The 22633-nt window shown below is 40.4% G+C and overlaps 1 long non-coding RNA gene across 1 annotated transcript; it reads right to left on the bottom strand.

Moving 5' to 3' along the window:
• Positions 1-2296: 2296 nt before the first annotated feature.
• LOC106723674 lies at positions 2297-22633 on the bottom strand. The gene is made up of 3 exons (XR_001359376.1): positions 22550-22633; positions 14955-14959; positions 2297-2306 (listed from the first exon to the last, which is right to left on the bottom strand). It is a non-coding gene; the product is annotated as an uncharacterized LOC106723674 (long non-coding RNA).

Consider the following 22633-nt stretch of genomic DNA (forward strand, 5'->3'; position numbering starts at 1 on the left):
AGCTGGGACCTCAATTCTTTTAACTGATGCAGAAAAGATTTTAAGGTCAACGAAAATAAAGGTAAAGCATAATGCGGTTTACATTATTGAAGATACATTCCAAACAAGGAGTGGGCCAGTGGAGAGTGTGGGACAAACATGGCCAAGCTGCTTACCTTCCGAGTGAGGAGTGGGGCAGTGAGAGGGATGATGGTGGGCTGCTTTAGCGCACTGGGCAGTCAGACAAAAAGAAGGCCTTGGAGCCAGGTTTGGGGGTTAGCCCAGGATGAGCTCTCGTTGCCCATTTCTCCCCTGCTTGCCAGTCTCATGTGGTCCCTTAGAGGTTGGGGGATGTGTGGCTGTGTGAGAAGGGAAGAGGAACAGGAATGACATGGGTGTGCTCCTTGGAGGTAGAGCATGTGCAAGAGAGAGAGAGAGAGAGAGAATGGTGAGAGTGCATGGCCCCCAGCTCTTGGGTTTTAAAGAGGGATTTTCTGGGTGGAGACTTTCATTTGCACTCAGGGATGATTGACAGAAACTACATTTCTTCTGGGCATGCCCTTACCCCAAATGTATACAGAAAACCTATGGAAAGGCGGGGTCAAAACTGAAATGCAAATTTCATTATAATTAGTCCAGGGCCCTAGAAGGTCACATTGGCATTGAGGTCATGTCATTTTCCTCTGAGCTCGCACCCAGAACTGGCTGGCTCTGAACCTGCCTGCTGGCCGTCTGCTGGGCCATTCATAGAGAGGCTGTCTGAAGGCAGTGTTGGTCCAGCCCTTGCTCAGGACCCCAGGGCAGGCCCCATTCCAACTGCTCAAGTCTAACTTCCTACCTACCAATGTGAGAGAAGATCAGTGCTGGTAACATTGTTTGTTATTTTTTTTCCATCATCTTGCCCCCTGACCTGACCATATTGTCCCCATGTTCATGGTCATCTCATATTTATCTAATTACTTGTGTCTTCCTTAGGCTGGCTGATGGTACAGCCTAGGCCACTCCACTCCCTGGTTATTTCAGGGTCCTTCCACCCAGTGGGTAATCAATACTGCAGGCTCCAGGGGTTCAGAAAGAAATGGGCCAAGTACCTGTGGGATCAGGCAGGGAGATCAGGAAATGGAGGGGAATCCCTCAAAGTGGTGACATCACGAATTTCTAGCCCAAGGTACAAGAGCAAGTCAAAAGGCAGGCGGAAGCAGCCCCCTCTCAGCCAGGCTGTGGTCCTTCGCTCTGTCTTCACCTCACTTGGACATACAGAGGATTTCGTCCATCCATTCCACTCTGTACCTGGCTCCCCAGTCCTGGGGTCCTAAGAGTTGGAAGAGTGGAACCACTTATGCCTGAGTCTACAACACCATTCTGTTGCATCAAGACATCATCAACCAAATATGTGCTCAGCCTTCCCTCTCCCAGGCCTGGGGGACAGAGGTGGGTGGCTGATGTGAGAGATGGGAAGCCAAAAATGAGCACATTCCCGGTCCAAAATCCTTGAGCAAAAGAAAAAAAAATCACACAGGGGCTCCAGGTGACCTCAGCCTCCTCCCTCCTGGTTAGGAGCAGGCAAGCCCTTCCATTTGTAGATGGAGAAAGACCCTCAGACATAATAACTTTAGGCTTTCCCCTAAGAATAGATATATTATCTGCCTTTTAGGAGCCCAGGGGAACCCTAACAGGACATCCTTCAGGTGTGCCACCTCCTGGTGAGGCAATCCACAGAGATTTTGAAGAGGAGGCCACACACAGAGATGGCTTCAAGCTTCTTCCATGTCCCCTCCTGTCCAGCCTCCACCTCTAAGCTGCTGGAGTGGTGGGGATTTGGAAGGGTGGAGAGCATCAGATGAATTTAGGGACATTTTCAGGGGCTGGAGCAACAATTGAGATTTCCTCAGGGCTCAAACTCTAGTACCTCTCCAATTCCACAATCTGATGAGAGAGATGAGAGAGAGTGTAAGCATGGATCCTACATATATTTTGGCCAGTTGCCCATGCCTTTCTTCCCCAATAGAGAGCAACAAATTCCAGGCTACGTCTCAACTTTGTTTCTCTTCGTACCCTCCCATTCCCAGGGTCCCACATGTAGCAGGACAGAGGTCAATGGATAATGCAATCAATACATAGGAATTATAATCATGATCACATTTTTCTCTTCTTTTGAGGTTACTAGAGTCTGCAGATACTCTCTGTTTCATTCATTCATTCATTCATTCATTCGTTCATTCACTCTCACATGTATATATAATATATGCCCTGTTTGACTCCCAGAAAGACTGTTTGAAGGGCAGGGAGTAGTGCTAGAAGGCATTGTTCTGAGCTATAAAGCATGTCTCTGATGAAGGTTCAGTGATGCTACAATCCTTCTTAGGCCCAACAAGGTGCCTGGCCTTTTGGCCTTTAGGGAAGTACAGTCAGTTCTTGAACAATCTGGGTTTGAACTGCATGGGTTCACTTAGAAGTGGATTTTTTTTTTAATCCTCACCCGAGGATATTTTTCCATTGATGTTTAGAGAGTGGAAAGGAGAGAGGAGGAGGGAAGAAAGAGAGAGAAACATTAATATAAGAGCGACACATGGATTGGTTGCCTCCCCTACGAAAACTCTGACTGGAGCTGGGGATTGAACCTACAACTGAGATAGGAGCCCTTGACTGGGAACCCAACCCATGACCCTTCGGTCTGATGCTCTAACCACTGAGAAAACCCGGCTAATGTGGATCTTTTTCAATTGACCCACTCAGTTCAATTGACCAGCGCAGCTTAATTGAACCTCACAGCTGAAATCCACATTGTTCACGGGTCAACTGGAGGTTGGGAATCTGCATATGCGTGCATTTTTGGCTGCACAACCTTGGTGTCCTTAAGTCCCACATTGTTCAAGGGTCATGCATGATTGAATTGGATCTTACAGATAGCAAGCGCCTCCTTCTAGAATCCCCCCACCCACCTGGCATTCTGGGGCTCCACAGGCGAAGACTCTTGAGACAACATGCTCCCAAGGAGCCAGGCCTGGAAGCACAGTCTGTACAGACAGAGATGATGGGGAAGGAGGGAGGGGGATGAGGGGGGGAGAGAGAGGGGGGAGAGGGAGGTCAGAAAGGGGGTGAGGGACACACCTGGAAGTGAGCAGGGGCAGCAGATTCAGGCTTACTTCTGAAACAGCATGTTTTGCTCATCTTTGCTCTGAGCCCATAACTCCTCTCTCTGGGACGTCCATGTATGGAACTTTCTCCACAGGCAGAGAATGAGCCCCTTCTTGGGCAGCAACAAATCCATGTCCTGTAGGGTGGGCTCCCTGTGGGGCTGAGGCCAAGACCAGACCCTCACTGGACTCAGCCTTAGGGCCACCTGGGCCTACCCAATGGCCGGCCTGCCCAGTCCCTGTAGCGCTCCCACTCCTACCCTGGCCCACACAGGAGGTACCCCAGCCAGACTGCAGAGAGGCCTCAGAGTTTGTTCCATTTGGCAGAGCTGGGACTCCCTCACTGGGCCCCTCAGGCAGGAGCTCCTGGGGAGCTGTGCAGAGAAATTCCCTCCCTCCTCCTAAATTACCTAAAATTTAAAGAGACAGGCCAGCAGACCTGCCTGCCCTCTGGGGCTTTGCAGAAATTCTCTCCCAGATCCCTGGTCAGTTCAGAAAGGGGAGGCATTCAAAGAGCCTGGAGAGAGCACCCTTGGACTTTGGGACACCTGGTGACCATTTATAGAAAGACCTGGATGGGCAGACTAGGCTGAGAGACTGCAGGCAGTGAGGGAGGCGGAGGAGTCAAGGAGGCCTTTTGGGGTTGAGGGACCCTTAATTCACAGGGCTTTTCCTGTCAGCCTTTCCCCACCCTTTTCGGTGCCTGCTCCTGCTGGGGACTTAGCTTTTCTAGTTTATTCTCCCACCTGGCCCTGAATAGGTATACAAATATTGAAAACGTTTAGTCCCCTCACCAACTTTGGGTCAGCAAACTCTTTTTGTAAAGGGCCAAGATAATAAAGGTAAATATTTTAGGTTTTGCAAGTGCAGGTATAGAGTCTCCTGCCCCTCCCCCTTCCCCTCCCCCCTCCCTCTTCCTCCCCCATCTTCTCCCTCCTTTGCTGCTTCTTTTTCCAGCCATTTAAAGATGTGAAGTCCATTCTTAGCTCACAGGCTAAGACCAAAATGGAGCTGTGGGCAGGATTTGACCTCTGGACAGTGTGTGCAGCCCCTACTCTGGACTCTAGAGACCCTCCCAACATAGCAGATATGTAGTGGGATTCGAAATAAAATACAGTCTGAATCTCAGGTAATCAACAAAAAATTTTGTTACTGTATGTGTGTCCCAAGTATTGCAAATACTTTCTCTGTCAACCCCCATCGGAAGTAGTGTTTATTTACCCACTCACTACTGCCTGCTGGGCTTTTAACAAAGTGTTTCCAGGTCGGCTTATGCCACACCTGTGAGGCGGGTATTATGTGCATTTTACTGATGGAGGTGGGGGTTGGGGGGAGGGGGAACAAAGCTCAAAGTGGCAAAGGAAATCACGCAGGGCCATACAGCCCTGTAGTGACAGAGGCCAGATTCAGACCCACTCCCAGATGCAGAAGCCCACTGTCTGTCCTACCACACCCCCTCATTCCACCTGGCAAAGTTCCAGGGAGTTGAAGGGCTCTGCACAGTCACCCTGAAGAAGGGCCACAGAAGGCACAGTCCATCCTGATCCCACAACAAAGAACTCTGACATGAGTGAGCTGGGAGCCATCCTGAATATCAGTTAGTTCAGTCTGTACATTGGGAACAGAGGCCTGGGCTTATGCAAAGTCCCATGGCAAGCCAGAGACCTGGTGGCCTAGGGCCTGGGTGTCTGGGCACTTAGTGTCCCAGGTGTATGTGGGGGTCACCCACTAGCTTCAGAGTCTGTTGTGTGTGCTTCTCTCTACCTGTCCCTGGTTCAGTGGGCTAGAGGATACAGGGAGGAGAGAGAGAGAGAGAGAGAGAGAGAGAGAGAGAGAGAGAGAGAGAGGAGAGGGGTGAGAATAAGGGAGAAGCTTAGGTGCAGAGTGGGGTGCCTGGGTGTCTCTGTGGGTGGTGTACGACCACTCTCAAAACTAAAGGGTAAGCAAGGATCCTATTCCTATCGTCTGCCCAAGGCCAGGTCCTAGTGCCCTGAGAATATAGTGAAGTTTGATAAGCCACCTATCCCACCCACCCAGCGGTCATTGGTTTAGGGCTGGGTTGGGGAAAAGTGCTAGAATCCTTGAACCCAGGACCTTTGTGCCCATTAAGCCAGTATTTGTCTGCCTGTTGACCCACCCACCTTCTCTGTCCTGTGGGGCTCCACCCAAAGCCCCCAATTCAGTCCCTGGTGAGGGAGGGGAAAAGGCAATGAGGCATTTGCATGTGGGGGAGAAAGGTTACAGGAGAACACAGTCATTGCAGACTTCCCTTTCTCAGCTTTCTCCACCTAGAGCTGCCTTTTTTTAAATCATTTTTATTTTCAATTACAGTTGACATACACTATTATATTAGTTTCAGGCATACAACCCAGTGACCAGACATTACATAACTTAATAAGTGACCACCCCCATAAATCCTGTACTCATCCAGCACCTCGCCTAGTCTTTAGAATATTATTGACTATATTCTCTATGCTGTACTTTACTAGTACATCCTCATGACTATTCTGTGACAACCAATTCCTTTATTCTTTTTTTGGTTGTTGTTAATCCTCCTAGAGGACATTTTTCCATTGATTATTATTATTTTTAGAGAGAGTGGAAGAGAGGATGGAAGGGGGAGAAAGAGAGAGAGAGAAACATCTCTCTCACATCGATTGGTTGCCTCCCACACTAGCGCTGCCTTTTTATGGGTCACCAGGACAAATGGGAAATTGAGAACAGACTCAAATGGGTGTGGAGGCCTGGGAAGGGAAGGGAGGGGGCAGTTTGCTGGATACAAGCCTTTGCCAACAGTGTCCTTTCAGACCTTGGACACAATATCATGTGCTTGGAAGAGGGGGAAAGTGGGCCACGGAGTGGGGAACATTACCTACACAGGAAAGGAAAGAAGCACTAATAAATACTTGGTGATATGGAAGCCAGTTTCCACATTACAAATGAAATAAATTGAATGTGATGTACTAAAACAAATTTAGACAGTAGCATGTCCAGTTCAAGAATTAGACATGTAATTTAAATAGTAAAAAACTTCAATTTTATTATAAACAAGTAACATTGTCCAATTTGTTTTAGATGCCAAGTTGCAAAAGAAAATGACTGTTCACAGAAGGGCAATTATTGCTAAGTATGATTCCTATTTCTCATAAATGCAGACTCAGAAATAATTCTGTCTTGTAATCACTTGCCAAATGGCTCTCAAATGTTTTTTTTTAAATAAATCAATTTGCTAACTGATTATTTCTGATTTCAAAGTGAGCCTTGACCACAAATTCATCAACATAATCGAAAATTTGAAATGGTGATTCCAAACCCAGATTTATCAGCCATGACTTCCTATTGCTCAACCCTTGAGGGCAAGAACTCTATTTCATTCGTCTCTGTATCACACCATAGTTGGCATATTGTTGAGCACATTAGTCACTTACTATTGATTGTATAATAAAGGAAGGAAGGAAAGAAAGAATACATGGGTTGTGTAACAAGACCATCTCCACCAGCTGCTGCACACCCAAGCATTGTCAGCTAGAGCCAGTGCATGAAGCAAAAACAAGATGAAATCACTGAAAATAATTGTAGCACAGAGTTAATCATACACTACATGGACGTCATACAGCTTTGCAGTAAAGCATTGCCAAGGAAATATAGACCTTTAGCTTGGCATTTAACAACCTTTACAACAATGATCTCTAATCATTTAAATAATCTCTAATCTCTGGACTTCCTGCTCCTTATTTTCAATTTTCTACTAGATAAACTATGTAGAGAAATACCTGGGGATTCAAACTCGATAGGGTGAAAGCCAAATTCATTCACATATCCCTCAATCTGTGAAAAATGGAGGTAATACTCAGCCAAAGTTAAAATAATGGGCATTTTTAGTGTCCTCTATCAAATCTCTCACAGTTAATCATATAAATTTCTTCTGAAACCATTTTATTCAAATCAAGATTTCTGATTAATTTTACTAAATCACACTTAGATCAAGTTATTACACTGAAAACAAATGGCTGCCAAATTAAATACATTTTGTTCAAATTAGCATCCAAAATCAAAGCCTGGCTTAGTTTTGGCCTCTAATCCTAATAATTGCCTACTTGCATCCAACAGGCCGATCCACCTGGACCACTTCTCTTCCTGAAACAAGTGCTCATGATGTTCCTTCTCCCTAAGAAGTCACCTTCTTCCTGAGCCTTGAAATTCTACAATTTTATGAAGCACAGAATTGATGATTCTACCTATATGAGGCCTTACTAATATTTCCAAAAGATGTGATCTTTTTTTTCCTCTAAATCCCCCAAACACTCTTCTAAGTTTCTAATTATAATCTGTCAGTGTGTAGCTATTTTTGTATTTTCTTACACTCACCTAATATACCCATGAACTACCTTATAGTAGAAATTCTTCTCTATTCCACTTTCTATCCGTTAAGGAACATAGCTCTGGACCATACACAGAGTAGTCAAAGAAGTCTTGAATGAAATCTAAAAGTCAGCAAACTAAATAAAACAGCCACTCAAATCTATATCTGAGCCTTTAGTGTCTAGAGATACCCATTTTAGGTCCTCCTTGGGGAATCCCTCACTCACCCCAGTGTGTAGTAATTACACTGTGACTCAGTAAACATTTGGATGTCTGACTGGAACCATCTTTGTGGTTTGGCATTTTTTGAAACAAAATATATTTGAAGGGATGTTATCAGTAAAAAGACAATTTTCATTCTTTTTCCATACAGGTACTGACCACAGAGAGGAGTCCCAGATGACTAAAGTAGTGGAAATATTTATTCTTGCCAAGTTATTTTTTGTCTAGAAGACTGGTGACCATCCTGTCACTCATGCTTGCTGCTGAATCAGGGAAAGGAAATGAAAGGGAACCACGGGTACAGCTGGGCAAGGGGCCCAGACATACGCCTACACATATTGCCAACTATAAGATGGCGAAGACATGATTTAAGTCACCAAGCTGGATATTTTCCTGGTAAATATAAACTTAGTACTTAGCAGACTACATATAAAATAGCAATAAGTAATTCTCTATAATTTTCCTTATAGCAACAAGCAATAAGGGAACCCACTGTGTGGGAGAACATATTTGCCAACAATACATCTGATAAGGGGTTAATTTCCAAAATATATAAAGTACTTATACCACTCAACAAAAGGAAGGTAATCCAATTAAAACATGGGCAGAAGACCTGAATAGACACTTCTCCAAAGAGGACATACAAATGGCCAAGAGACGTAAGAAAAAAAATGCTCAAGGTCACTAAGCATCGGAAGAGATGCCAATTAAAAGGACAATGAGATACCACCTCACACCTGTCAGAATGGTTATCTTCAATACATCAACAAACAAGTGCTGGAGAGAGAGGATGTGGAGAAAGGGAACCCTAGCACACTGTTGGTGGGAATGCAGACTGGTGCAACCACTATGGAAACAGTGTGAAGTTTCCTCAAAAACTTAAAAATGAACTGCCTTTTGACCTAGTGATCCCACTTGTAAGAAAACATCCTAACAATCCTGAAACACCAGTCAGAAAGAAATAAATGCAGCCCTATGTTCATAGTAGTGTTATTTACAATAGCCAAGATTTGGAAACAGCCCAAGCATCCATCAGTAGATGAATGGATAAAAAACAAAAACAAAAACTGTGGTACATTTACACATGGAATACTATGCAGCAGTAAGAAAGAAGGATCTACTACCCTTTGAGACAACATGGGGAGACCTGGAGATCATTCTGCTAAATGAAATAAGCCAGTCAGAGAAAGACAAATATCATATGATCTCACTTATACGTGAAATATAATGATCAAAATAAACTGACAAACAAAATAGATCCAGAGCCATGGAAGCATGCAACAAAATGAAGAACCTCAGAGGGAAAGGGGGAGGCAGGAAGAGATTTATCAAAGAATTTATATGCATAACCCATGGACTCAGATAATAGTGCAGTGAAGGCCTGGGGCAGGGGTGGGAGCAGAGAGGAGGGGTCAAAGGGGGTGAAAAAGGGAAACATCTCTAATACTTTCGACAACAAAGATAGTTAAAAATAAAATAAAATAAAATAAATGCACACCTGATAACCATGAATATTTATAAATGTACACACAAACATTACACACACACACACACATACACACACACACAGTCTTTTATCACCTTTTGCTCTGTCTCAAACACTATACTATGATTTTCTTACAGGCTGGAAATGTACTGTATTCAACACTTTATCCATCACTTAGGTAATTGCTATAATTTGAGTGAAAGGTTGTGACACAGTGACAAGGTGGTAAATGTAGAGATTGTGAGAGCATATGGACTTTGTAAACATTTGAAATCTGAAGATGACATAATTTGCTGATGAAATTGATGTATGGTGTAAGAGAAAAATTGGAGTATAAGATAATGTCAGTTTTGGCTTTCATAATTGGTAGAATGAGGTTGTCATGTACTAAGCTAAGAAAGATAGGAAAATAAATACTTAAATAATTCTGCTGATAAAATCTATGAATATACTGTCAACAGTGATCTTTTCTTGCTATACACTTTCTGTAATCCCAAGAAAACCCAAGGAAGAGACTAAATAAAGCACATATAATCATTCAGATTCTCCAATTCAGCATTGAATGATCTAGCATTAATCATGTTATCTCTTGCCTATATGACAAAAGAAGAATTTGCCAGCTCTAAATATTTAGTCTGCTTAATCAATCAACACCTATTAATAAAAAGTCCAATATTTATTAATTCTGTTGATAATAGAGTTGCATAGACAGCTCTAAGAAACAGATTTGATTGGACTAAAAAAAAGAAAAAAATGGCTAGTGTCATACCTGCCATCCCCTGTTGATATAGTAATGTATAGAAATATGATCTAGTTTATGATGTTAATACAAGCAAATTTATAAATTATGTGGCAGTGGCCAAATAGCATAGCAAAATTGTTCCTTTCTTACTACAGGAAGTGGATGAAGCTGACATAGTGTGTAGAGTGCACCCTTACTACATATACTTTGGTTTATGTGAATTCAATAACCATTCACATTTTCTCTCTGGTAGTCTCCATATCAGAACTTAGAGTACTGCTGACCATCGGAATGCCATAAATACTGATTGCCTGTTTTGCTCCCTGTTTTAGATTTTATATCAGAACACAACCTCTGAGCAAGAATCAACTTATTTTTACAATAGTAATGACAGAATTTATACTTTATAATTCCATTCATTCATTTTTGCTTACATTTATGAATAAAATCAGTAAGAGGTCCAGTTTACATGTTTAAAATATTACTTTCACTATAAAATAAATTGATGCATAAAGAAATAGATTCAACCTCAATCTTTATGGGCATGTTTACCTGGTCTAAGCATTTATGATTAGTACAATACAATGGAGAAAAATAAAATTAACATTAAAAAAAGACTTTGTTTATACCTAGTAAAAATAGTGAAGGACACTATCACTTCTAAGAATTAAAACTTTAGAAATATCTCTACATGAGAGACAACAGACTCTATCTTCTCTTCTAATAGAAATGAGCAGTGCATATCCTATACAATAAAAGTGCAATATGCAAATCAATTGAACGGCCGAAGAGTGGGATGACCATCTGGACGACCATCTGGGACCACGCTATGACACCCACTGGTGCCAGGCCAGCCAAGGCGGGTGCGATGCGATTGGTTGGGAGCCTGGCAATTGCCCCTTGATTGCTCCACAGAGGGAGGCCCAGGCCACTGACTGGTGGGCAGTGGCGGGTGGGCAGGGCCTCCCTCTGTGAGGGAAGCCCGGGTCCTGGGTGCTGGAGGGAAGCTGGTGCCAGTAACCAGGGGAAGGAAGGCCTACTATTGCATGAATTTCGTGCATTGGGCCTCTAATTAACAGATAACAAAGAAATCATTTCTATGATCTATACCCATATGTTTTGTAATATATTCAGTGTTTCTCAATTATCAACTTATTTACTTGCTTATATTTATGTAGTTTTATATGTATTTTTAAAGTAGGTTTGGATGATTAAGACTTTTTATTGAGTCCTGACCGGTTTGGCTCAGTGGATAGAGAGTAGGCCTGCAGATTGAAGGATCCCAGTTTTGATTCCAGTCAAGGGCATGTACCTTGGTTGAGGGCACATCTCCAGTGGGCGGGGGGGTGCAGGAGGCAGCTGATTGATGTTTCTCTCTCATCAATGTTTCTGGCTCTCTATCCCTCTCCCTTCCTCTCTGTAAAAAATCAATAAAATATATTTTAAAAAAGACTTTTTATTTAAATAACAAATTGGCATCAAAGAAATTAGTTCCTAATAATAATATTGGTACTATCAAGATGAAGGAAACTTCAAGGAATTCTTAGAGTAATAACGAGCGATGTTAAAATCCATTATGGACATTTCTGTAGATTCAGTAAATAGAATTTCTCATATTCATACTTATTTTTAAATGTCTATAGATATTATTGTAATTTTAAAAATATAAACTTATTTAAAAATATTATCATGATAGTTTTTGATTGCTACACATTTTCCTGATCAGAGTTTCCTAAAAGTATCGCCACTACTTTGTCAATATATACAAAACATATTGTCATTAACAACCAGATCTTCAGATTGAAAAAGTTTAGGTACTAATTACTTCATCTTAATGAAGTAATTGTCCTTAACTGATGAAATCTAATCTTCTGCTCTTTTGTATATAGTTAGTGGATAAAGATTGAAAACATCTGGTTATGATCAAATATTCAGAATCCTCTCATTTAAAATTACATGATTCAGACTTTTTTTTTTTAAAAAAAAATACATATTTGGAAAGAACTAAATATGCACCAAGTAAAAGTAGACAGAAGGTCATGCTAACCCTAGATAATTTTTTATTTTTTTCAAGCTTCATTAGAAATACCAGTGCCCCATCATTATAATTATTTATCCTTATTCTACTTGAAAGATGCTGGTATTTTACACTTCAACCTAAATTAGGCTAGCATTGCACCAAATGCTGCATTTGGTTAATAATTAGTGTATAGTTGCCATTTAACATATGTCAAATACAAGTAATTAAAACTATAATGCCCCCAAGCAAAACATTAAAATTTTTGCATTCCAAAGGGCCTCATTAAAACCAGATGGCTAGTTTGGCTTCTAGAAAGACTTGGCTTAAACATAACCACTTCAAATCCATACTGTCTTATTTGCTTACATCACAGAATCACTGACTCAAGAACCTGAAGGGTCCTCCAAAGTTTATCTAACATCTTTCCAAGCAGAGTTTTGTGTTAAATATCTAGAGGGACGCTGCCTTACATCTCTTACACGTTCGCATGCAAGAATATTCCGAGAAGTCTTGTATCATTCATTTGTATAATGTGTCAGTGAGTAAAAAAACACACAAAAAAAGACTTTATTATTTTATTTGCTAAAATTTCCTCAACAGACTTAGCCCATTAATTTTTGGCCTCCTTTTTGTGAAATAAAATGACACTACTTTTAAAATTCATTGAATAAAACCCCTCCTGACATTATCTTCAATATACAGTAAAATAAATTTTTATAAGTAAAATTAATAAAGCCCATATTTGATATACATTAATATACATTTTTACTATGAGCAATTTATAATTGAGTCAATTATTTAACCACTTATTATTAGAAAGAATTAAAGAAAATTTATATGATATTTCTTAAAGAATATCCATTTAGAAAACATATTATATTATAGATAATAGTCCCCTTAGCATGACAGTTTAATGAGTTAATAGGTAAATAATCTTAAGTAGTTTATAAATCAAGCATGGAAAATATGAATACTGTATTGAAAATAATCCTGTATAATAAAGTGCAGTATGCAAATTGTTCCCTCCACCAGGAGATTGTCCAGGAGCAGATGGGGGAGGGAGGGGAGGGATGGGAAGGAGGGAGGCCCTGGCCGGCAGCTAGGGACCCTACCAGTGCATGAATTTTGGGTACTGGGCCTCTAGTCTCATCATATTAGATCAGTTAGTAAATAGGCTTACAATTTTTCAAGGCCATGGTGATTTATCATTTAGCATACAATCCTAAAAATTTGTAAATTACACTACTTAAGCAAGAAGTTTTTCCCTTTACATTAGCAGTGTACAAAAAAATAATCAATGCATATCCTTTCATTTCTGCCACTGTATCACAGGTCAACATAACTAAGAACTTTAAAACACAGGGTAGTGCCCAGCTGTCATGGCTCAGTGCTTGAGCATTGACCTATGAACCAGGAGGTCATGGTTCTATTCCCATTCTAGGCACATGCCCAGGTTGTGTGCTACATCCCCAGTGTGGGGCATGCAGAAGGCAGCCAATTGATAATGCTTTCTCATCATTGATGTTTCTCTCTCTCTCCCTTCCTCTTTGAAGTCAATAGAAAAATATTTAAAAATAAAACAGTGTAGTAAGAAAGTACAACTTCATGACATAACACATCCAATTCTAATGACATGTGAAAGAAAGGACCATTCTTTGAAGTCCAGGTAAACATTGAATTACATTCCATTTCCTCCCACACCTGTTTGCTCTGTACTCAGTCTGTTATCTGAGCCCAAGATGCTGCTGATCATGACTCAAAACATGGACCCAAAAGACTTATTTTGTCATTTCAGCTGAGAAAATGGAAGAAAACAATATAATGAAAGCATTGGACCATTAGTGTACTTCATATTATATCATTAAGGCAGCATAATACCTATTTCCTCAATGCATCATTTGAAAAATGCCATATATTTAACATACTGCACTATTTGTACTTGCTAAACTGCCTTAATATATTAAGATTTAAACTCAGACTCATAGCATTAACCTCAGCTTTTAATTTCTATATAAGTTTCCATCCTATATAATAAAAGGGTAATATGCAAATTGACCCTAACAGCAGAACGACTGGGAATGACTGGTCACTATGACACACACTGACCACCAGGGGGCAGACGCTCAATGCAGGGGAGGCCCCCGGGTGGTCAGTGTGCCCCCTCACAGGGAGCTCTCCCCAGCCACAAGCCAGGCTGATGGCTGCCAGCACAGTGGTGTTGGCGGGATCCTCTCCCGCCTCCTCAGCAGCTCTAAGGATGTCCGACTGCAGCTTAGGCCTGTTCCCCGCTGGCAAGTGGACATCCCCCGAGGGCTGCCGGGCTGCCAGACGGATGTCTGAATGCCAGCTTAGGCCTAAGCCAGCAGGTGGACATCCCCTGAGGGGTCCCAGACTGCGAGAGGGCACAGGCCAGGCTGAGGGAACCCCCCGAGTGCACAAATTTTTGTGCACTCAGCCTCTAGTCTTAAATAAAATACAAAATTATGCATTTAGAGCAGTAGAACATAAATCATTTTCCTCCTGGTGTTTATCTTTCTACCTATGTTATTGTGTGATGTTGAGTGCCTGACAAGAGAGCAAATTTCTTCTCTGCTTGCCACAATCATAACCACTAATTATGCATAATGTGGATATTCTATTTCCTTAACTTAACACCTGTTTCCATGAAAACACAGTGATATATCTAATAGATTTTTTCTAATTAATTTTTAATATTTACTAATTATTATTCAATCTCTTAAATTATGTTTGATTCATAAACCAAAGAGAAAATAGATAGAAAACCATATACCAAGCAACATATAAAGTTGTATATCTACTTATATAAATGTTCATTTTTACGTAACGGAGACATGAATTTTAGTATGTAACAAGCTAAAACCTTTCTCTTTACATAAAAAATATTGCACATCCATAATGACCATGATTTTCTAAGTGACCACAAAAAACGGCCAAAATTCACGTGACTCAGGTGGAATCAGAGAGAAGCTTCCATTACTGAATTACATTGCCTGGCACCCATAGTTTCTGTATTTGATTAGTTCTTTGCAGTAAAATTGTATCAGGTTCTAACTCAGAGGGTACTCAGAGGCTACATGGGCTTTGGGGATGAAGAGTCAAGTCTCCTTTCTCAGCTTGGCTTTTCTCGGTGTTGGTCATTTGGTTTTGCCAAAGGTAAGATTTCTCCATGTAAGAGAAGATACTAACAAAATGTCAACACATGGCTCTGAATGTTTTTCGCAAAGCTTAGTGAACTCAAAGAAATGGGCTATTCTCTCTAGCATCTGTATGTTAGATACCAGAAAAAGAGTTTTTGTTGCCATCACGGGGCCAATGGTTATTGTTAACATCATAGGTAATATGGTAAGTCAGACCTCAGCCAGACTCTTCTCTGGCTACAGAGAGTAAAGGAAGGTGAGAGAGCAAGCATAAGATTAGTCCCACCAGACCACATGCAGTAAGACAGACATCGTTCCCCCCAAAAAGGATGAACTTGGCAATTATTATGTGAAACATGAAAAAAAAAACGAGTTTTAAAATGCTGTCCACTTCATTTCACCTCTTAGCTGCCCACATAACACATATATATATACATTTCAACAGATAACTCCACCAAACATAATTATTTCCCTTACAATAAAAAGGCACTCATCCTCTCCCCAAAGAGCACAACCCAAAGACATGTTAAGTCATCCTGTTCCAAGACTGCCTCTCTGGGTAAGATGCATTTCTCCTAATCAAGTCCAGATGTGAGGCCTCACAACACCACAGCAAAATTCTAATTATAAATGTAACCATTCCCATCTTACCCAACAGACAATGTTAGGAAAACAGAAACAATAAATATTCATATTTGAAAAGCATAAATGAATAATTTCAAGCTCCTATTTTTCTGCTAGAGGCATAAGTTAGTTTGCTTTGACTCAGCATGAGGCTCTCTCTTGTCCTTTGATCTCCATAGCCACACTCATGAGAGCATGGGGAACACACTGTCCGTCTGCTCAAGGCTCTGCAACTTGAACAGTCCTTAAGAATAGTAGTAGATCGTCCTTAAGAATAGTAGTAGATTGGGTGTAGGTTCTTGGGCTCAGGTAGCTAATTTCCAAACACAGATTTTCCTAGCAATACAATTCTCTTTAAACCAGGGGTTCTCAACCTGTGGGTCGCGACCCTTTGGGGGTTGAATGACCCTTTCACAGGGGTCGCCTAAGACCATCGGAAAACACATATATAATTACATATTGTTTTTGTGATTAATCACTATGCTTTATGTTCAATTTGTAACAATGAAATCGGGGGTCACCACAACATGAGGAACTGTATTAAAGGGTCGCAGCATTAGGAAGTTGAGAACCACTGCCCTAGTCATCTATCAGTTGAATCATTCAGGGTAATTCTATTCACTCAAAATAAAAAATAAAATCTTGTGTGATTTTTCTTAGGGCTATACCTTGGCCTTGCATTTTCTATCTCTCAACAACTCTGGGACCTCTGGTCAAGTCTCTGTATTCCAGCTTAATGTCTTTTCTCTTGGCCTCCCCCTCAGATAAGTATGAATTTATAGGCCATAATGAGGGAGGCAGAGACATACATTCTAGTCCACACCTCTTGGCTGGATCCCTGGGGATGGTAAATATATCTTACAGCATCTGTAATCAGGTACAAGGGAGAGCAGCAAGTGATGTTTGAAGGGCCCTGGATATTTGGCTTTTCAAGTTCTGCCAGGGATTCAATCTTATTTCCTGATCTGTTTCCCATCTCCCTGATAGGTCTACAACAGCTTAAGGACAGACAAAAAGTTTAGCACTCTACACTTCCATAAGAGACATGCTTGTCCTGCTGGTGGCCTTAGGATCAAAACCGAATTGCTTTGCAGGCTAAGACTATTGACTACAATACTCTAGGTTTTAATGACTTTTCTCTTAACACTGAAAAAGAGCCCAGCCAGTGTAACCCAGTGGTTGAGCCTCAACCTATGAAGTCATGGTTCAATTCCCGGTCATGACATACGTCTGGTTGCAGGCTCGATCCCCAGTGTGGGGCAGGGGCAGCCGATCAATGATTTTCTCTCATCATTGATGTTTCTATCTCTCTCTCCCTTTCCCTTCCTCTCTGAAATCAATAAAAATATATATTAAAAAATGAAAAAAGAAATTAAAGAGTACTTTAAAGAAGTAATACAGGCACATGGTAAAAAAAAAAATTCAAACAATACCAAAAAATATACCATGAGAAGTAATTCTCTCCATATCCTTAACATTCAAATTCCAGTTCCCTGACAAGGGCAATTCTTGAAATCCTATGAGTGTTTCCCACTGTTTACAGCAGTATAAATTAAGATTACAAACATAATGTTGAATGAAAGAAATTGACATAAAAAAGAATGTCATGTATGATTCTATTTACATAAAGTACAAAAAAGAGACGAAACTAATCTATGCTCTTAGAAGTCAGGATAATGGTTATTCCTCAGGGTTGACTGAAAAGGCTGGCTGGTAAGTGCATTTTCCTATACATGTATAAAGCTTCAAATACAGCTAGAAGGAAAGGTGGCATGGAAGTATTCCACATAATCATGAATGATCATATATTTATTTAATCAAAAGTTTAAATGAATACAGTAGAGTTCTATTTACTGATACAAATGTAACACAGAAGAATACCAGGCTCAAAAAGAAAATAGCAAAATAAATACAATATCATAGAATACGTAATTATACTTTGTATGTACATATACATTTGGAAGTTTATTAAAAATATTATTGGGATATATATTGAATGGATAAGAATGGTTGGATCTTGGCAGGAATAATATTCTCTTAGTAAAGATTTAAGGTGATGTTTTGCTCTACTCTAAGAACTGCTTTTTTGTATTTATATATATCATAAATTTTCAATTATATATGTATACATACATTACATATCAGATAAATATCCAATTAAAAATAAATCAGCAAAGGAGTGGAAGCAAGTCAATGTCCATCTGTCCATCAATGGATGAATGGATAAATAACATGTGATATATACATACATACAATGGAATATTGGCCTTAAAACAGAAAGCACTCTGTCATATGCTATAACACTAATGAACACTGAGGACATTATACTATGTGAAATCAGTGGAAAAATGAAAAAGAAATACTGTATTATTCCCCTTATATGAGGAATCTAAATTAGTCCAATTTATAGAAACCAAGACTAGAATGTTGGTTTCCAGGGGTTAGAGGCAGAAGGTGAACTGGGAGGGGAGTTCTTTAATGGGTGGGTATAGAGGTTCAGATTTGCAAGATGAAAACTCGTAGAGATCTGTTTCTCAACAATGTGAATCTACTTAACACTTTGACCTGTACATTTCAAAATGGTTAAGATGGCAAATCTTATCTTTTGTACTGTTTACCAGAATAAAAATATGAAATTAAACAAGCTAAGTCCCAGAATAAGAAAACAATGCTAGAGCTAAATACTAATATACTAATTTGAAAATTTGTTCAATTCTTTTAACAACATGTCTTAAAATTTATTCCCTTTAGTTTCTAGAGGGCGACCTCAACTTTTAAAAAATGGTTGCAGGATATGACATATACAAGTAGGACTAATTCTAAGTCAGCTCTTCTGAGGGCAGGGACTCCGGTCAATATTAGTAGCCATGAAAATGGGGGGGAAGTCCAACAGAAAATAATTTTGCATTCTGTATCAAACATAAAATTTGTATCTTTTCAGACCCAGTTGTTTCACTTCCAGGAACAGATGCTACAAACACACATGCACATGTGTGCCAAGATGTATGTGCAAGGGTGCTCATTGTGGCAAATGTATAATGGCAAGTTATGCTCCTAAATAGAAGAAGCAGGAGGACAATAAACATGAAATTTAACTCAAGAAACTAATAACTTGCCTATATTTCTCACTGTAATATAAATTTCTTAAAGAGTATTTCCCTGGAACTTCTAGAAGTTCCAGACCAAATTACTTTTCAGTAGCAATGAAAATTGACTTGAGGAAAGAGGTTGGGAGGTTGTGTTTATCTTGCATTGTTTTATTGCCCTATGGTCTCACAAATGGTCATTCAACAGTGTCTTTGTTGTTAATGGTAATGATAACAGTTTTATTTCTATCTTCATAACAAGAGAAGTAGAAAATAGTTATAATATCAGAATGATTGAATTATAAAATATTTCACTAAAAGTACAAAATATTACTAAAAGCAATCACAACTACACACACACACACACACTTTCCCCCCCCAATTTCAAAGACTGTTTGGCCTTCTACATGAATCATCTCAAAACACAGGAAGGGTCCACATTTTTAAATCATGACATTAGGATTCAGAGAGTTGAAGTGAGTTATCTAAGGACACACAGCTACAGAGAGTAGCTGAAATACAAGTCCAGATCTCCATGCTTCTGGACTAATTTCCCATTACGTCGTGTTGTTTTAGGAAAAGGTAAGGCTCTATAGTTTCTAATTACATCTTTTTAATCAATAACTTATCTTGAAGTAAACGTCTGATGGTTTCTTATGCTAGTAAGAGAAAAACTCATCAACATACTGTCTTCCTTTTACTCAATATGCAGCTATTCAATAAGAAACTTAAAACTTAATTTAAAAGTTCAAATATATTTAGAATTCTAACTTAGTTAAAACTATACGTTAGAAACTGTATGACCCAACCTCCGGTCACAGAGATCACGTAAAGTTGAACTTGGAGTCAAACATGTTTGCTTACCCAATTTGGTATATGTTAAGTGGCACGTAGCTCCCCAAAATATAGAGAACGCAAAAGGTCTTCACCACATCAGAGTTTGGGTAACACTTCATTTCACCAAACATAAATATAATATAACTTCTCTATTCTATATTTATGGGGCAGGTGTTGACCATATAATAATAAGCTTACTAAAGTAATGTCAACTGGCAAAGTATACCTCATAAACAATATTGGTAAATACAGTAGGTTCATGAGGAAAATGCACGGTGTGTTTCTGTTTTGCAAAGACGGGGAAGGTTATAGAGCCCATAGCAATTACTTTGAGGCTTTTTGCTTCGCTAAAGGTGGCTTCAAATTTCATTACCACAACTCTGCAGAATGCAATCAGTGGTCACAGTGTGGCCCACCTTCAAACTCTCCCTGCCAATCAGAGCAGAGCATCCTGCTGTGGGAGTGTAGTAGTTAGAGTTTAATGCTGCAGCTCTCAGGAAAAGAATACACCAGCACAATGATGGCAGCCATTGCCAAAAGGGTCTTCTCATGACAAGATGTGTAGCAGTAAGCTATCTTGGATGCCCCTTACCTGGAAGACAAATAACACTTTCCAAAATAGAACTTTTTAACTTAAATGGAACTAACAGGCATTTTTACACAAAGTTCATCAATTCACACTAACAAACATTTGTTGCTCATGTAATATGTACAAGTTGCTGTGCTACTATTTTAGAAACCATCCTATATAATAAAAGCCCAGCAACTGAAATGGTGGGATGATCAGAACGGCCAGAGACCAGAATGACCACAGCCCCTCACCCAGGCTGGCTGCCCCGCAGTGAGCAGTTAGGGGGTGATCAGGCAGGCAAGCGAGCAGTTAGGGGTGATCAGGCAGGCAGAGTGCTTAGGGGCAATCAGGCAGGCAGAGGCAGTTAGGGGTGATCAGGCAGGCAGAGGGGTTAGGGGCAGTCAGGCAGGCAGGTGAGTGGTTAGGGGCCAGAGGTCCTGGATTGTGAAAAGGATGTCCGACTGTTAACTGTGTTAAAATCACACCCTTGCAGCCTTGTTTTATACAAAACCTAACAGGATTTAGAAGACTGATTTTTGCTTCTTTACTCATTTAACTGTTATTGAGTACCAAACAATGTCCTATGTATAATGTGTGATTGAGGTGACTGAGGACTATATTAGGGTTTGCCAGGGAGAGAGAGAGCACCAAAGGCAGATATACTAGATAGATATATTGATATATAGATATATAGACATGTAGATATATAGACATATAGATATATAGATGATATATAGATATATAGATATAGATAGATAGACAGATAGATAGATATCTTTTATATATCTTATATATTATTATATATGTAAGAGGACAATTCCTATTGGAATTGGCTCATATAATTGTGGAGGCTGAGAAGGCCTATGCTCTGCCATCTGGAAGATGGAGAACGCGGAAAGCAAGTGGTATAATTCAATCTGAGTCTAAAGGCCTGAGAACTAGGGAAGCTGGTGTCCAAGTCCAAGGCCAAGGGTGGTGGAGGAGAGCAATGCTATAAGTCCAAGTCCAAAGGCCTGAGAAACAGGAGCTCCAATGTCCAAAGAAAGAAGAATATGAATGTCCCAGTTCAAGCAGAGAGAGAAAATTAGCCTTTCCCCTGTCTTTTTCCCATATTATGAGCCCTCTATGGATTGGTTGCTGCCACACACCTTAGTGAAGTCTCTATCTATTCTTTATTCAGTCTACCAATTCAAATTCTACTCTCTCCTGGAATCAGTCTCATAGACATACCCAGAAATTATTTGTTACCAGCCAGCTATGCATCCCTTAATTAAATCAAATTGTCAAACAAAATTAACCATACAAGTACCAACATTCTATGCATAATAGAAATAAACAAAACAAGTGGCAAAAATGAAATGACTGTTGTAATAAAGATATGTAAGTGTTACAGAATTTCAAAGGAAAAACATATAATTCTCACATGAACAGATGATGATGCTTACAATAATTATTCAAATTACTGAAACCTGACTGCCTTTAAGGAATTTCTACTCAATAATTTTCTGCCTATTTTGATGTAGGTCAGCATACCTGCTCAAATTAATATCCTATATAACAAAAGACTAATATGCAAATCGACCAAACGGAGGAATGACCAGTTGGTGGGAGGCAGGGCCCGTGAGCAGGGGACACCCGGCCAGCCAAGGTGGGTGCCAGCGGGCAGAGGGAGGGGACGGCAATGAGGGGCAGCAGCAGAAGGGCGATGGGGGGCAGGGCTGGCCCCTCGCCAGCCGGCCTTGTCCCCTGATCAGCTTGCAGGTCACCTCCTGCAGAGGGAGGCCACCAGCAAAGGCAGTGGCAGGGCAATGGGGGGTGGGGACGGAGCTGTCCCCTAGTGGTCAGTGTGCTCCCTCAGGGGGAGTGCCGCTCAGCCACAAGCCAGGCTGAAGGCTGGCGAGTGCAGTGGTGGTGGCAGGAGCCTCTCCCACCTCCGTGGCAGTGCTAAGGATGTCCGACTGCGGCTTAGGCCCGTCAGTCGGACATCTCTTGAGGGCTTCCAGACTGTGAGAAGGCATAGGTCAGGCTAAGGGACACCCCCCACTCCGAGTGTACGAATTTTTTTAAACAGGGCCTCTAGTAGATATATATTTGTGGGCTTTGCCATACTTGCATGCAGATATAAAGATTCAAATGTAGTGTACAGATTTGACTAGATAAATGTATTTATTCAATTCTGTAAGGCTGACAGATGACTCTAATAGAAAAATAATATAAAAGTTTTTTTATTCTTTATGACTATAACATTGTTGCATTTTATCTTCATTAAAAATATGTATTATATAATTTAGAGTTTCTGAGGTATTGCAGATTTTGTTTTACCACAATAAAGTAAGTCATAATCTTTTGATGGTGAAGGGTTTCCTTTCAATTTGTAAAAAGCACAACATCTGTGAAGTGCAATAAAGC

The sequence above is a fragment of the Myotis brandtii genome, unplaced genomic scaffold, assembly GCF_000412655.1.
Source record: "Myotis brandtii unplaced genomic scaffold, ASM41265v1 scaffold621, whole genome shotgun sequence".
In the NCBI taxonomy this organism is placed as follows: domain Eukaryota; kingdom Metazoa; phylum Chordata; class Mammalia; order Chiroptera; family Vespertilionidae; genus Myotis; species Myotis brandtii.